Below are 9,566 nucleotides of genomic sequence, written 5' to 3'. Positions count from 1 at the left end.
TGAACTTGACGGCTGATCCAGCTGGGATGGTGCGGATAGCTTCTACCTATGCCCATTTGGTGAGCTTGTCGATGGTGACGTAAAGGTAGCGGTAGCCCCCTGGTGCTCGAGGGAATGGCCCCAAGATGTCCAGCTCCCAGACCGCGAATGGACATGTGAGCGGGATAGTCTGGAGGCCCTGCAAAGGCTGGTGGATTTGCTTGGCATGGAACTGGCATGCTTCGTAGGAGTGCACCAGCTCAGTGGCGTCATTGAGTGCAGTGGGCCAATAGATACCACTGCGGAACGCCTTGCCCACAAGAGTGTGCGATGAGGAATGATGCCTGCAATCCCCACCATGTATTTTCGTCAGCAGCTCAAGCCCCTACACCCTAGAGATGCATCGTAACGAAACGTAATTGGGCCTCTTGCAGTACAACTCACCGTCACGGATGTAGTACGCGGTGGCCTGATAAGCCACGCACTCGGCATCTTCCACCTTCTCCGGCAGGGTCCCCTGAAGTAGGTACGTCTTGAACTCCTCGGTCCAGCACCCCTCCTAAGGCTCGAGCGGGAGGAGCAGGCGGGGCCCTGAGGGAGGGCCGCATGCTGGGGCGCCGGTTGCTGGTGCTTGGGGTAGATCCTCCTGAGGCAGTGCTGGTGTCGTGTTGGGGGAGCTGCCGACGGCTTGAAGAGCCGTTCCTCAAACACCCCTGGCTCTTGTGGGAGCCTCCAGGATGCTCTCTTGGTGATGTCGTGATGTTGTCCGCCTCCTTGTTCATTCCCCGAGGCACGTGCTGCAGCTCCAGGCCCAGGAATCATTTCTCCATCTTTCGTACCTCTTCCAGGTATGCCTCCATGTGCTCGTCCTTGGGTGTGTACTCTTTGTTGGAGAAGTTGATGAGGAGCTGGGAGTCGCCCTTGATGGTGAGGAGCTTCACCCCCAACACCGCTGCGGCCCTGAGGCGAGCGAGCAAGCCTTTATACTCTGCGATGTTGTTGGAGACCTTTTCACCCTACTGAAAACAGAGCTGCGCTGCATAGTAGAGTTTGTCTTCGGTTGGTGAGATGAGGATGGCCCCAGCTCCCGCGCCTTGTCGTGCGAATGCGCCATCAAAGTACATGATCCACCCGTCTGGCTCCTCGTCCCCAGGCAAGAGGGATCAGTCATTGCTCACTCCGCGGTCAGGGGCATTAGTCCACTCTGCCACGAAATCCGCGAGGGCCGCACCCTTGATGACTCTGGTGGTGCTGAACTCTAGCTGGAATGCCTGGAGCTTGATGTTCCACTCCGCAACTCATCCGGCGGCATTAGGGCTCCGAAGCACCCTCTCCAGTGGGTAGGATGAAACAACCTTGATGGGGTGGCCTTGGAAGTTGTGACGTAGCTTTCGGGAGGCGACGAGGAGCGCAAGTAAGAGCTTTTGTGGCATAGGGTAGCGTGCTCGTGCCTCCCGTAGCACCGTGCTAACGAAGTAGACCGGGTGCTCGACGAGGGAAGAGGTGTTGGCCTTGTCCTGTCCTTCCAGAGGTTGTGGGCTTTCAGAGGCCCCAGCTTCTGCTGCGCCAAGTGCGGCCTCGTGAGTGTCGGTCTTAGGAGCCCCCCAGCCTGGGCTATGTTCTATCCTCGGGAGGAATGTCGGCCGTTGGATCTGCCAGGGCCCAGGAGCACCATCCTGAAGCTGCTGTGCTTTGCTTGGTGGTCGTCCGCCCTGCTGAGGGTCCTTGATCGTGCGCTCCCCCCTTAGCGCCACCAGAGCGGTGCTGGCAGAGTGAGGGGTGGCTGCCAAATAGAGTACTAGGGGCTCAAGAGGGCGAGGCACCACCATCATTGGAGGGATGGTCAAGTATCTCTTGAGGCCCCTGATACGTCCATTTTGCATCATGTTTTTATATCAATATTTATTGCATTATGGGCTGTTATTTCACGTTATGTCACAATACTTATAGCTATTCTCTCTTATTTTACAAGGTTTACATGAAGAGGGAGAATGCCGGCAGCTGGAATTCTGGGCTGGAAAAGGAGCAAATATTGAAGTACTATTCTGCGCAACTCCAAAAGTCCTGAAACTCCACGGAATGTCTTAAAATAAATAAAGAAAAATCGTTGCCAAAGATGAAGGCCAGGGGGCCCACACCCTGCTCACGAGGGTGGGGGGCGCCCCCCCCCTTGGGCGCGCCCCTACCTCGTGGGCCCCCTAGTGGCTCTCCGACGCCCGTCTTCTCCTATATGAAGTCTTTCGATGAGAAAAAAATAGAAGGCAACCTTTCGGGACAAGACTCCACTGCCACGAGGTGGAACCTTGGCGGAACCAATCTAGGGCTCCGGTAGAGCTGTTCTGCCGGGGACACTTCCCTCCGGGAGGGGGAAATCATCACCATCATCATCACCAACGCTCCTCTCATCGGGAGAGGGCAATATCCATCAACATCTTCATCAGCACCATCTCATCTCCAAACCATAGTTCATCTCTTGTATCCAAGTCTTGTCTCCAAGTCCGGGATTGGTGCTAGTAGGTTGCTAGTAGTGTTGATTACTCCTTGTAGTTGATGCTAGTTGGTTTATTTGGTGGAAGATCATATGTTCAGATCCTTTATGCACATTATTATCCCTCTGATTATGAACATGAATATGCTTTGTGAGTAGTTACGTTTGTTCCTGAGGACAAGGGAGAAGTCTTGCTATTAGTAGTCATGTGAATTTGGTATTCGTTCGATATTTTGATAAGATGTATGTTGTCTAACCTCTAGTGGTGTTATGTGAACGTCGACTACATAACACTTCACCATTATTTGGGCCTAGAGGAAGGCATTGGGAAGTGATAAGTAGATGATGGGTTGCTAGAGTGACAGAAGCTTAAACCCTAGTTTATGCGTTGCTTCGTAAGGGGCTGATTTGGATCCATATGTTTCATGCTATGGTTAGGTTTACCTTAATACTTTTGTTGTAGTCGCGGATGCTTGCAATAGAGGTTAATCATAAGTGGGATGCTTGTTCAAGTAAGAACATCACCCAAGCACCGGTCCACCCACATATCAAATTATCATAGTACCGAACGCGAATCATATGAGCGTGATGAAAACTAGCTTGACAATATTCCCATGTGTCCTCGGGAGCGCTTTTCCTATTATAAGAGTTTGTCCAGGCTTGTCCTTTGCTACAAAAAGGATTGGGCCACCTTGCTGCACTTTATTTACTTTTGTTACTTGTTGCTCGTTACAATTTATCCTCATCACAAAACTATCTGTACCACTTATTTCAGTACTTGTAGAGAATACCTTGCTGAAAACCGCTTATCATTTCCTTCTGCTCCTCGTTGGGTTTGACACTCTTACTTATCGAAAGGACTACGATAGATCCCCTATACTTGTGGGTCATCAAGACTCTTTTCTGGCGCTGTTGCCGGGGATTGAAGCGCCTTTGGTAGGTGGAATTTGGTAAGGAAAAATTTATTTAGTGTCCTGAAATTTTCTGTCACTTGTTACTATGGAAAGTAATTGTCTAAGGGGCTTGTTCGGGGTATCTTCACCCCGTCCAGTTGAGCCAAGAGTTGCTCCTCAACCTACTGAACCTACTGAACCTACTGAAAATGAAACTCCTTTTCAGATTCCTTCGGGTATGATGGAAAAACTGCTAGCTAACACTTTTACAGGAGATGGAACAAAGCATCCTGACGAACATCTACACTATGTGGATGATGTTTGTGGACTATTTAAGCTTGCAGGTATACCCGATGATGTTGTTAAGAATAAGGCTTTCCCTTTATCTTTGGAGGGAGACGCATTGACATGGTATAGGCTATGTGATGATATGAGATCATGGAACTATAAAAGATTGAAATTCGAATTTCATCAAAAGTATTACCCTATGCATCTTGTTCATGGTGATCGCATATATATATAATTTTTGGCCTCGCGAAGGAGAAAGCATCGCTCAAGCTTGGGGGAGTCTTAAATCAATGTTATATTCATGCCCCAATCATGAGCTCGCAAAAGAAGTGATTATGCAAAGTTTTATGCTCGGCTTTCTAGTAACAATCGCACCATGCTTGATACTTCTTGTGCTGGCTCTTTTATGATGAAGCCTATTGAATTTAGATGGAATTTATTGGATAGAATTAAACGCAACTCTGAAGATTGGGACCTCGATGAAGGTAAGGAGTCAGGTATGACACCTAAGTTTGATTGTGTTAAATCTTTTATGGATACCAATATTTTTCGTAAGTTTAGCACTAAATATGGACTTGACTCTGAGATAGTAGCTTCTTTCTGTGAATCTTTTGCTACTTATGTTGATCTCCCCAAGGAGAAGTGGTTTAAATATCATCCTCCCATAGAAGTAAAAGTAGCTGCACCTATTAAAGTTGAAGAAAAGATTGTCACTTATAATGATCCTATTGTTCCTACTTCTTATGTTGAGAAACCACCTTTCCCTGTTAGAATGAAGGATCATGCTAAAGCTTCAACTGTTGTTCGTAAAAGCAATACTAGGACTTATACACCTCCTGAGCAAGTCAAAGTAGAACCTAATATTGCTATTGTTAAAGATCTCTTGTCTGATAATATTGATGGGCATGTTATTCAATTCTCTGGTGAAACTGCTAGAATTGCTAAACCCTGTGATAGAGATAAACATAGACCTGTGGTAGGCGTGCCTGTTATTTCTGTTAAAATAGGAGATCACTGTTATCATGGCTTGTGTGATATGGGTGCTAGTGCTAGTGTTATATCCATTGACTTATACAAAGAAATTATGCATGATATTGCACCAGCTGAGTTAGAAGAAATTGATGTCACAATTAAACTTGCCAATAGAGATACTTTTCACCAGTAGGGATTGTTAGAGATGTTGAAGTCTTGTGTGGAAAAACCAAATATCCTGCTGATTTTCTTGTTCTTGGTTCTCCACAAGATATCTTTTGCCCCATTATATTTGGTAGACCCTTCTTGAATACTGTTAATGCTAAGATAGACTGCAAAAAGAATGTTGTTACTATTGGCTTGGATGATATGGTTCATGAGTTTAATTTCTCTAAATTTAGTAAACAACATCGTGGGGAAGAATTGCTTAGTAAGGATGAAATTTATTGGTCTTGCTTCTATTGCCGTACCTCCTAGTGATCCTTTAGAACATTATTTGCTAGACCATGAAAATGATATGTTCATGAATGAAAGAAGGGAAATAGATGAAGTATTCTTTAAACAGGAACCTATTCTGCAACACAATTTGCCTGTTGAAATCCTAGGGGATCCTCCTCCACCCAAGGGTGATCCCGTGTTTGAGCTTAAACCGTTGCCTGATAATCTTAAATATGCTTATCTCGATGAGAAGAAAATAAATCATGTTATTATTAGCACTAACCTTTCAGAGCATGAAGAAGAAAGATTATTGAAAACTTTGAAGAAGCACCGTGCTGCTATTGGATATACTCTGGATGATCTTAAGGGCATGAGTCCCACTCTATGTCAACATAAAATAAATTTGGAGGCTGATGCCAAACCGGTTTGTGATCCTCAATGACGTTTGAATCCTAAAATGAAAGAAGTGGTAAGAAAGGAAATACTCAAGCTTCTGGAGGCAGGTATAATTTATCCCGTTGCTGATAGTCAATGGGTAAGTCCTGTCCATTGTGTCCCTAAGAAGGGAGGTATTACTGTTGTCCCTAATGATAAAGATGAATTGATTCCGCAAAGAATTATTACAGGTTATACGATGGTAATTGATTTCCGCAAATTAAATAAGGCTACTAAGAAAGATCATTACCCCTTACCTTTTATTGACCAAATGCTAGAAAGATAATGCAAACATACACATTTTTGCTTTTTAGACGGTTATTCTGGTTTTTCTCAAATACCTATGTCGGCTAAACATCAATCAAAGACTACTTTTACATGCCCTTTTGGTACTTTTGCTTATAGACGTATGCCTTTTGGTTTATGTAATGCACCCGCTACCTTCCAAAGGTGCATGATGGCTATATTCTCTGACTTCTGTGAGAAAATTTGTGAGGTTTTCATGGACAACTTTTCCGTCTATGGTTCCTCTTTTGATGATTGCTTGAGCAATCTTGCTCGAGTTTTGCACAGATGTGAAGAAACTAATCTTGTCTTGAATTGGGAAAAGTGTCACTTTATGGTTAATGAAGGTATTGTCTTGGGGCATAAAGTTTATGAAAGAGGTATTGAGGTTGATAAAGCCAAGGTTGATGCTATTGAAAAGATGCCATGTCCTAAGGACATGAAAGGTATAAGAAGTTTCCTTAGTCATGCTGGATTTTATAGGAGGTTCATTAAGGACTTCTCAAAAATCTCTCGGCCTCTGACTAATTTATTAAAAAAAGATGTACCATTTGTCTTTGATGATGATTGTGTAGAAGCATTTGAAATACTTAAGAAAGCTTAGTCTCTGCACCTGTTGTTCAGCCACCTGATTAGAATTTACCCTTTGAAATTATGTGTGATGCTAGCGATTATGCTGTAGGTGTTGTTCTAGGGCAAAGAGTTGATAAGAAATTAAATGTTATCCATTATGCTAGTAAGACTCTTGACAATGCTCAAAGAAATTATGCTACTACCGAAAAGGAACTTTTAGTAGTTGTATTTGCTTGTGATAAATTCAGACCATATATTGTTGATTCTAAAGTAACTATTCACACATATCTTGCTGCTATTAAATATCTTATGGAAAAGAAAGATGCAAAACCTAGGCTTATTAGATGGGTTCTCTTGCTCCAAGAATTTGATTTGCATATTGTTGATAGAAAAGGAGCTGAGAACCCCATTGCAGACAACTTATCTAGGTTAGAGAATGTTCTTGATGACCCACTACCTATTGATGATAGCTTTCCTAATGAACAATTAAATGTCATAAGCACTTCTCGTAGCACTCCATGGTATGCTGATTATGCTAATTATATTGTTGCTAAATTTATACCACCTAGCTTCACATACCAACAAAAGAAAAAGGTTTTCTATGACTTGCGACATTACTTTTGTGATGACCCACATCTTTACAAAGAAGGAGTAGATGGTGTTATTAGACGTTGTGTACCTGAGCATGAACAGGAACAGATCCTACGCAAGTGTCACTCCAAAGCTTATGGAGGACACCACGCTGGAGATACAACTGCACATAAGGTATTGCAATCCGGTTTTTATTGGCCTACTCTCTTCAAGGATGCCCGTAAATTTGTTTTGTCTTGCGATGAATGTCAAAGAATTGGTAATATTAGTAGACGTCAAGAAATGCATATGAATTATTCACTTGTTATTGAACCATTTGATGTTTAGGGCTTTGATTATATGGGACCTTTTCCTGCCTCTAATGGTTGTACACATATTTTAGTTGCTGTTGATTATGTTACTAAGTGGGTAGAAGCTATTCCAACTAGTAGTGCTGATCATAACACTTCTATTAGAATGCTTAAGGAAGTTATTTTTGCGAGGTTTGGAGTCCCTAGATACTTAATGACTGATGGTGGTTCACACTTTATTCATGGTGCTTTCCGTGAGATGCTTGCTAAATACGACGTTAATCATAGAATTGCATCTCCATATCACCCGCAGTCTAGTGGTCAAGTAGGATTGAGCAATAGAGAGCTCAAATTAATTTTGCAAAAGACTTTCAATAGGTATAGAAAGAATTGGTCCAAGAAACTTGATGATGCATTATGGGCCTATAGAACTGCATACAAAAATCCTATGGGTATGTCTCCGTATAAAATGGTTTATGGAAAAGCATGTCACTTACCTCTCGAACTAGAACATAAAGCATATTGGGCTATTAAAGAGCTCAACTATGATTTCAAACTTGCCGGTGAGAAGAGGTTATTTGATATTAGCTCACTTGATGAATGGAGAACCAAGCTTATGAAAATGCCAAGTTGTTTAAAGAAAAGGTTAAAAGATGGCATGACAAAAGGATACAAAAACGTGAGTTTAATGTAGGTGATTATGTATTGCTATACAACTCTCGTTTAAGATTTTTTGCAAGAAAGCTTCTCTCCAAATGGGAAGGTCCCTACGTTATCGAGGAGGTCTATTGTTCCGGTGCCATAAGAATCAACAACTTCGAAGGCACAAATCCGAAGGTGGTAAACGGTCAGAGGATCAAACACTATATCTCAGGTAATCCTATAAATGTTGAAACTAATATTATTGAAACCGTAACCCCGGAGGAGTACATAAGGCACACTCTCCAGAACGCTCCAGACTCCCAAAAGGAATAGGTATGTGGCACGGTAAGTAAACCGACTCCAAAACAATTTTTAAGGCAATATTTCTCCGTTTTGGAATATTTAGAAAAATAGAAAAATAAGTAGGCTTCCGGGGAGGACACGAGGCCTCCACGAGGGTGGAGGGCGCGCCCTACCCCCCTGGGCGCGCCCCCTACCTCGTGAGCACATCGTGTGCCCTTCGGACTCCGTTTCCTTGCACGATACGTATTTTGGTCGGTAAAAATTCATTATATATACTCCCGAAGGTTTTGACTCCCATATCACGCAAATCTCCCATGTTCTAGTTTCGAGCTGTTTTTCTGACAGGTCTAGATCATCATGACGACCCCAAGTGCTTCCAAGGACAAGTTGTTCGAGAAGGTGATCAACCCTTAACTCGCGGAGGTGCTGCGACACCCTCAAACCATTGAGATGCGTGATGGGTTGCTGCACATCCGCGATGTTGAGGGACCAAAGGGAACCGGAAGCATGGAGTTGAGGCTCGAAGCAATGGAGCAACAAGTTTTCAAGTGCCAGGGGATGGTGGAGCATGGAATCAACGGTACCCACAAGATGCTCGCGGAGTTCGCCAACAACTACGAGCCGGATGCCAAGAAGACCGAGGAAGCCATCTTCAAGCTACATGAGAAGATTGAGCACCTCCAAGCCCAAATCTATGATCTGCAAAACCAAAACTGTGAGTATGAATATAGATTCAAAAGGATGAGTTTGGCTACAGATTTGAGGATTCCGGAGACTCGATCATCCTTCTATGATGGTGAGCCTAAGCCATGAAGGTGGTCGACAAGCTTGCATCATCATCAACACCTCCACCGCCAACAACAAGGAAGGAGAAATAATCACATGGGTATGGGCACTCCCCTTGGCAACTGCCAAGCTTGGGGGAGGTGCCCTGGTATCGTATCACCATCACAACTCCTATCTTTACCGTTTTTCTTAGTTCGATCCTATTAGTAGTATCTTGATTTAGTAGAATAAAGTCATGGAATGATCTAGTTTTGAGTTTTGCTTTATGATCCTTCTTTGTAATCGAGACCATGAGCTATATAATAAAGATTAGTGTTGAGTCAAGGGCTTGAGTATTTTGCCATGATCTTGGGTGATTAGAAGAAAAAGAATAAAAAGAATCAAAGAGTCCATATGGATCTTATTGAAAGTAATGACTCCACATAGAAAGAGTATGATGATTAAAAGTTGTTGGGAGTTGACAAATATAGCTTTGGTCATCGTTGCAATTAATAGGAAGTAATAAGGAAAGAGAGGTTTCACATATAGATATATTATCATTGACATCTTTTATGATTGGGAGCACTCATTAAAATATGACATGCTAAAGAGTTGATGTTGGAC

The sequence above is a fragment of the Triticum aestivum genome, chromosome 3B (assembly GCF_018294505.1).
Source record: "Triticum aestivum cultivar Chinese Spring chromosome 3B, IWGSC CS RefSeq v2.1, whole genome shotgun sequence".
Taxonomy (NCBI): Eukaryota; Viridiplantae; Streptophyta; class Magnoliopsida; order Poales; family Poaceae; genus Triticum; species Triticum aestivum.
This window is presented reverse-complemented; position numbering follows the sequence as displayed.